Source organism: Asparagus officinalis, chromosome 3 (assembly GCF_001876935.1).
Source record: "Asparagus officinalis chromosome 3, Aspof.V1, whole genome shotgun sequence".
In the NCBI taxonomy this organism is placed as follows: domain Eukaryota; kingdom Viridiplantae; phylum Streptophyta; class Magnoliopsida; order Asparagales; family Asparagaceae; genus Asparagus; species Asparagus officinalis.
Window position 1 is genome coordinate 93,241,576 of NC_033796.1, and position 8,945 is coordinate 93,250,520.

The following is an 8,945-nucleotide window of genomic DNA, read 5'->3' on the forward strand; positions in this document are numbered from 1 at the left end:
ATTGTCCATTGCTCATTATTTATATCATCCACTATCTTATTTATTTTGTTTACCCTTGTGTATATCACTTATCCTAGCTCACATGTCTTATTGTATTTTATACTTGCTAGGATAACTTGTTAATTAGTTTTAATTAGCATAAAATCAGATTAGATTAGCATAAGACCCTAATCACCCCCTAGGGTCTAACAAGCTCTCGCTCCTCAAACCAAACAAAGGTTGGTGAATAAAGCCTAGACGCACAAAAAAAATTCAACATCAAGTTCGAGAAAACCAAACGATGGCTAATTACATTCTAGATCCATACTTGTGAGACCTAATCACTTTCATGGTCTTCACTTGTGGAACTCCTTGGGTCCTTCTTCAAGTGTCATCTCAGTCTCCGAATGGTCCTATGCAGAGCATGACACTGAAAGCCCCATGCATCTCTATCACAAATCACATCGTAGCATGCTTCTGACTTGTTCTCGAGGGTTTGCTCGAGCATAACCCTTTCGGCCTAAAGCAAATCCACTAACTGGCAGAGAATATGGATTTCCTCCATAAAATTACCCTTCACTTGGGCTAACCGCCTGTTGGAGCCAATTGATCTTAGCTCCTCTATCAAAGAACATCTCTAGTTGGGTTGAAGAAGACTTAATCATGAGAAAATAAGATAAGAGAAGACGAGAATGGAATGGGCTATTTATAAGCTTTCCAAATCTAACAGCCCAAAACAAAAATTACTTCTTATGAGAAGTGATTGGACCTAACAAAGAGTCTAAAAGATATCCTAAAACTTAGGGTATCTAGCGAATCTCACTGAATATGTGACCCCTAAGAGAGATCTTATCTCAAGGCACAAATCTAAAGACAACAGTGTTGACGACCCTCGACAAATAGCAAACTTCTCCCAAACATTTCAAATTGGGTAAACTCTATCAACTTCATAGCTAAACAAACATCGCTTGGTAGAGATTTTTCCCTTAAGCCTGGGCTCAAGTCAAGCACAAGCGAGTTTCATTCCAAACATAGAATTGGAAGAATACAAATGATACTGAGTATCCGGCCAAGATGAATCTACGATGAAGGAAGCTATATTTAACAGTACACCTCTGATGACCAAGTAATTAAATGAAGACAACTTTCGACCTAAGCGAGATGATTCAAGCTACGTTTAACAGTACACCTCTAACTATTACTGAAATTATTTTGATTCCTATTACAAGTCAAAAATAAGATCTCAAAAACTTTGTGGAGGATCTTGTAGATAGTTAAACTATAGTCCCTCCTAGACCAATACTCAATCCAAGTCCCAGGATTGAACGCCTATACGGACTCAAACACAAGCCCATAACAAAGCTCACATGAACTACAATGAAGCTCTCCCAAGTCTCACATTAACTTCACTTAAAAGACCCATGTTGGCCATACCATTCATGCCCTATGGGGGAGTGGGCTATCCACATTTTGGTGAAGGTCGTTAGAAAAAACTTTGCCCATGATCGCTCATCAGGCTTCGCCCCCGACCATTACTATCGAACCTCGTTGTTGGCCATTTTAAAAGCTAATTTGTAAAAATTGTTTTTTCACATTATCTTCTAAGTTAATGGCCACTAAACCCATATTTAATGGCCACTAACCCTTTCTTAGCCTATAAGAGGAGAGGAGATTGCTCATTTTTGAGACACTTGAAAAAACTTGGCGATTTAGCAACTCAGAACAACTATCTACTTGAAGACTTTGGCACTTAGAAATATCCTTAGTGATCATCAATCCGTAGAAGACTTAACACTTTAGTTAGACCTTCAATGGAGTACAAGATGGGCGTTTCATCGGCACACGAAAAAGAACCCAGAAAATACAAATTTTTCTTTTATCTTTTATAATTCTCTGAATTTGTAATCTGTGTTAACTATAAGTCAAAGACCTGAAACATTCATATATTAAAATCATGATATATCCATGTCTAGATTTAAGTAAATATTAATCTATGTTATCGCATAGTGTTGTATTGTATATTTCTGTATGCTTTGCTATGTTATGCCAAGACTTAGAATCCAAGGATATTATGCATGTTGGGCTTGGTGATACCTTGGACTTTTGCTTGCTCGATTCGATGCCATGAGAATTAACCCTAGGGGTATGCAGTTTGGCACAATGATGTAGTATATACATGATGATGATAATTATTTATGTTTGAATATTAGGCGTGTCCCTTGTGACACTAAATTAAGACAGTTTCTGTTTAAATCAAGGAAGTTTTTAGTTTAGGAAACATTGTGACTATAAGTGGAGGCTCGTGATTCTCCACTACCAAAAGCTTGATCAAATAAAACATAATAGACCAAGAAAGAGAAACCATGAAAGAGATCAAGTATCTGCGTGTATCAAGTTATAAATGACTTGCTTTAATATTTGACGGGCATGCTTCATTTGCTTTTGAAACCTAATCAAAGAGGTACCCATATGATGAATGTTCTCTAGATTGAGTTATTTCTAGGCCCAGTGCATAATATATTATGTATTACCAATTTATAGAAAAGTTCATGTGAGTTAATTAATATGAGGAAATTTGATATCTTATAAGGAAATATGAGGAAATTTGTGGCCCAAGGTATGTTTAACTGCTAGTTCCAGATGAGTCTCTGCACATAAACCATGTAAAGTAAGAATACAAGTAACGTTTCCGACAAGTAGACCAAACACACATTATCCCGTGAGAGATTTCTATAAATAATATTAAGTAAAATCTAAGAACAGTTAGATGGGCACATTATCCTTACATCACACTCAAGGATCTAGGTGCACTCTTGTTTTGTGATCTCTGTGTTGTTGTATATATGATCTATCTGCTAGTTCTGTTTTTATGATCTGGATTTTGAGATGCATGGTTCTTGTTGATGAATGTAAGTAAAGTGATATAGTTATATAGTCTTTCTTATGATTACACCAGTCATGTATTCATGATATAGTTACATGTGTACAAACTACTTCTTCATTTTACCATTTACTAGACATCTTTCTGAGCGTCCTGATTTGCAGACCAGTGGCAAATTTGAACATGCCACCCTTGCTTTCAAGCAACCCAAAAGTCTGGTGATGTTTAGTAGATGGGGTTATATTGATCAGCTTACCTATTAGTTTATCTAGTTTCTGTTCTAATTTATAAATTATCAGGCTTTGTTATCTTTTGGACTATGTTTGCTAGTTTTCGCTATGGTGTAGTAGCTCAGATGTATCTAGTTATTTTAGTTTGCGGCCTGGATATTATATTCTATGAGTATGACATTGATAAAAGACTCGAAATATATAATTTATGTTATTTAGTTATCTATGGGACTTGTTGTTTACTTTTGTTGAGTATTATTTGCTTCCGTTGAGTACGTGTAGTATATATTTGCTTTTTAATGTATATTGGTTTCTTTGTATTTGTAATTATATATGATTTTTGTGATTCTATTCTACATATCGTGGATGAGATGTATGTACTAATCTTTCTGATATGTTGAAGCATATGCTTTTGGGTGGTGTTTGCTCGATTGTACATGCTATCTAAGCCTAGCACGTGCACGTTAGTTAATTCCAAGACACGAGGTATGACATATAAAATAATGCAAATATAAACACAATAAAACTTGCAAGATATCAATCATTTCTTACAATAAAATACGCATCATTAGCAAAAATAATAGCAAGGGAATGATTTTGACAATAACTGATGTCCTAGCTTTCACAAACATAGTTGATAATAGATCAGTAAGTAGTACAATAAAGTATGCAAATACTAATAGTAAAATCACATGTAATTGTCGATTGTGTCTACACTATGATACTTATTACAATAATATTCATCATATTGTAATTGTAATTTGTTCGCTCCTTGCTTTGCATTCATTCCTTTAATCTCTTTACTCTCTTTTTATCATAGTTTGAGTAAAGTCAATAACTCCATCCTCTCCCTCATTAGCTATTTCCCAATCATCCTCTTCATTGTAATTCTCTTATTTAATAATTCATCACCTATATCAACTACGAAAATGTAGTGATGAAGTAACGTATATTCCAAAGTTATATCTACTTGCTTTGGAAAAGATAATTTGGCATTATGATGAGGGTTTTAAAAAAATTCTTCAACATTTTAAAAGCTGATTCAATTTTAGACATTGGAGATGATTGTCTTAAATTGAAAAGCTCTAATCTATTGTTTATTAGATACTCCTATGCTCATTTAAACAATAACGCGCACCACTATATGGGGAGATAAAACCAAGCATGATAGTGTAGCCCATATCACACAAATAATATTTGCTTACAATTATCAACAAGAGAAAGTAGTAACAACATATAATTTATCTTTTTAAAATGTAACTAAATATTCACAATTCGTTTTAGTAATTAATGACCATCGTTAGCTCAGAATCCGTGAGGTTGTGGTCCTGACAGTGCGTCTTCTAATACCCTATAATCATTTGTGGATTCCTCCCATCTGGCTAGAACATACAGAAATAACTTATTAGGAGAGCATGCGGCTATCTTTACGACCTCTAAAACTTACAGCAAGCTTGAGTGAAGCATGGTGTCAATGTGAGGTTCATTTATCATACAACGTAGTCCTATATCATGTATTAAATTATTATTATATCATCGAACAATAAAGTCATACTATTCTACATTTGTTATATGAATGAGTTCATTACCTTGAAATATGGATAGTACAAAGGATTGTCAGCAATCTCTGGTGCGACTTCATTTGGTGCTTGCTTCATGTACCACCCCCTTAAACTACTTACTACTTCTAAGCATTATTTGTTAAACTATCTAGAAATTATTTTCCCTAATTTTATGAAATGTGATCTTACATCAATTTTTTTTGTTTTAGTCCTAATCAATTAAGAAACATGATCAACTATTCTTCTACTTTAACATCCCATAAAAATTTTAGTAGCTCAACAGATCTCATTATTCTAACAAGATTTTCAAATGCTAGTAACCTCATTCTAACATAATCTCTACAACTTTTACTACAGCCATAAAACACAGGATCTATGTACACATTTCTAGAATCTATCTTTGTTTTTTTCTCCCATTGGTGATAAGGGATTGATTTTCTACTACAACGCATTCTTATTAAACATATAAATATACTAATGATAGAGAAAATAATAGCATTAGAAGGCATCCTCATTAACATTTCTTCATCAATGTCATCCAAATACAATGTTTGAAAATAAACAATTCAATATATACATATGTATATAATTCACATAAAGATGAAATACAATTACCATTAAACTGAATAAACTGTATATAATCACATAAAGATAAATTATAGTTACTATTAAACTAAGGTAGAGTAAACTGTCAAACTTTAATGCATATGCTACGCCACATCATTTGAGAATCAACTCAAGATTTGTATGTTCAATATTAACCAAAAAGTACATTAGTCCATGTAATAATCTTTAATAAATAACATATTAGTATCGTTACAGAGATGAACCTATATTACAATGTAAAAAAGATGAATATGAAGAAAGAGTATTAAGGCAACAAAGTTCACAAGGGCAATGGCAAAACATCCGCACGCATGCATTCTACTTATGAAAGAAATAACATGAACACAATATATCCCTAATTAAAATCTACACAAATTAAAACCCTAACTGTACAAAGGTGAATTAAAACCTAATTAAGTAAAATCACAATAGGATTTTGTTCGCTCAAAAAATCGTTGCTTTCTTCATTGATTCCATTGCTATCTTGAATAACAGTTTTTCGGTTACAGAAGATCCGGTCTTTTTTAGATCCGGTTACAATGAAAATCAAAAATAAAGAAAATTAAAAAATTACGACTTTTTCTCTTTCGTCGAACAAATCGCGAGCTCCTGTTATTCGGTCACTCGCTTGCGTGGGTTGTTTGCCTGCGCCGGGGTTGTTTGCCGTGGACCACCGCGCGATCTAGATCCGAACAGATCTACGCAGTATAACGGGTATTATTTCACCAAGGAAATAATAGCCGGAGGGATTATTTCACCAAGGAAACAATCGCTCGAATCTCGGGATCAAAGACCAAGCTTTGATCCGGAGTGTAACAACGTAGATCTGAGATCTCGATCCCCTCGAACTCCTGCCTTTTTGTGATGCGGGTGCTCGCCGAGAATCAGATCCAAACGTCCAAGTCTTCAAGCCTTTAAAAACTCCAAGATGAGGTCTCAATCCGGCAGAGTTTCGGCTCTCCAAAAGTTCTTCCAAAAGTCCCCCAAAATGATGAATGACCCCGCCTATTTATAGGCAACCAGATCTGTGCATTTGGCACAGATCTGGGCGGCCACCTCAGGGTGGCTCGGCTCATGCCGAGCCACCCTGAGGTGGCTCGGCCTTGGCCGAGCCACCCCGGGGTGGCTCGCCTTGGCCGAGCCACTCCCGGGGTTTTGCGTCCGTCGTTCGGTTTGTTTCGGTTCTTTGTATCCGCTGGGGCTTTCGTCCGTTTCGTTATGCGGTTTGATTGTCTCAAAATGCGAATTTCGTTGACATTTGATTCCTGATTTGGAAATATCAATCCGACTCTGAGTTTGGATTACCAAAAACTGATCATCGACTCGATCGCGATTCATTCCGAAGTTCGCGCTGTGGCGTTGCTCTGACGCCCGATTTGTTCTGAATCCTGAATTTGGAAGTATGGATCCCGATTATGCAGTAAATCGGACTTTGGTGTTGAGTTCGAGTCCGCGTATATGGTTGGATTGACTCCGTTGACTCGCATGGATCGCATTGTTTCGATTTCGCACAGGTCGAGAGTGGATTCATATCGTCGTATCACCGTGCGGCTTCCGTCAGCGTTCGTAGCCTTGTTAATCGCTTCATGTACGTGTCACGTATGGCTTCGGTGTTTGTGCGACTGACGTTCGTGCTTAGATACTCGCCCCCGGGAATGGTTCATCTAGTTCGTGTTGAGCCGTTGTTAAGGGAAAGTGGTGTTTCTATAAGCAATTTTATATGCCTACAGATACCCCCTCCAAAGTTTTCCAGTCTCGTTCTTTTATAGAAGAGTCTGGAATACTTTGGATATGACTGTCCCAACCTTCAATCGGTGTAACGGGCTCTTGGAATGGCTTCTATTCTCGATTCCTTCAATCCTCCAGGCTATTCGGTGCTTTGTCGAATGCTTGAGAGGGTTCCGGTGCTGCATTTATTGCCTGACCGTTTGTCGGAATTTTGAATTTGAAGTCGATTCTTGATTTCCTGGCTTTTTAGCTCGAATTAGTTGCTTCAACATGGAATTGACCATCGGTTGACGGCTTTGAATCTTTATTGTGACGCGTTGTCTGGCGTTTAACACAGTTTATACTCGTAAGTATTTTGGAGTCTACACAGTTTAAGCTCTTAAGGAGTTGGAGCGGGGAGGTCTAGTTTATACTCATACACTCCTGGGAGTTATGTTAAGTTATCCTTAAGAATATTTTTTAGAAAAATATTCTCCAGAAACTTCTCAACAAAGAGGAGGGAATAGTTTATACTCGTATACCTTATTGGAGTATTCTTTAAGGTTCGAATAATCTGAACCGGCCCAAAAATGTGCCAAAAAGGCAGTATTTGGGTTCAAAAAAAAATCTCTCCGACCCTTCCAAATATATGGTAGAGGGGTTAAATAGGTGAAGGACTGAACCGTAGGTTGATCACAAGTCGTTTCAATGCTTAATTTAGCTCCAATTTGAATTCTGGTTCAAATTTGGTCCAAACTGGTTCAAGTTGGCTCAGACTGGCTCATTCTGGTTCAATCTGGCTCAATTTGGATCATTCTGGTCTAGTCTGGTCCAGCCAGGTTCAATCTGGCTCGATTTGGTTCATTCTGGCTCAATCTGGCTCAATCTGACTCATTCTGGCTCATTCTGGCTTATTCTGGTCCAGCCCGGTCTGGTCTGGTTCAGCCAGATCTGGTTCAAGGCTATAAAAGGGGTTCTTTTTTTTTCTTTTTCTTTTTCTTCCTCTCTTTCTAGGGCCGGCCACCCCCTCCCTCTCTTCTCTTGATTTCTCTTCCCTCGAGCATCCATTCTCTTTCAAACCTTGATATTTGTCTTAGATCTGGCTTTCCTTTGAATCTTGGACTGAGAAATCTCCCAAAAACTCCAATTAAAAAGTTTCTCTCAGGCCCCTCGAGCGTGTGGTTCAAGTTTCCTTAAAGGCCTCGCCTTTATTGAATTTTGGGCTTTTCTTCAGGTAAATCCTCTGCAATCTTGATCTATTTCATGTTTGATCTAGTGTATGGAGTCGCGGGATCGCATATAAGGGTTGAGGGTGTGATTTGATGCCTCAGGCTCGCCTTTTTAGGGGTGGAATTGCGATAAAAAATGGGATTTTTCCTTTTCTAGATCTGATCCCTCAATTTACCTTGCAGTTTTCTATGTCCCGTATGGCGAGGGGTCAATCCTCTACCGCGCCGACCGATGGCGCGCCTCCCTCTTATGCTGGTGAGCTACTTTTTCTGGAAATTTACAAATTAGTCCATTTTTTCTTGGAAATTTGCAAATTGGTCCTTTTTTTTACCGTGCCGACTGATGGCGTGCCTCCCTCTTATGCCGGTGAGCCACTTTTTTCTGGAAATTTACAAATTAGTCCATTTTTTCTTGGAAATTTGCAAATTGGTCCTTTTTCTTTTTTTACTCCCTGTTGTTCTCCTTGGTGAGGCAACCGGGAAAAGCCTTGATTCTCCTTGGTGAGGATAGACGCTTCAAAAATATGTTTTGCTTGGTCAAAACACTATCTCATAATAAATAAAGGGGGCGTTTTGTCGCTGGTGTTGTGCCTTTATAAGGCAGGATAATTGTCGATATAACCCCTATCGTTATGAAGGTGCAACGTGGCGGCCAAAACGTCAGCCACCTTTATAAGCGGCAATGACTCTATATTACCACTTTCGTAAGATGAGTACAATTTCCTTTTATAACTGGAATTAACAAACACAA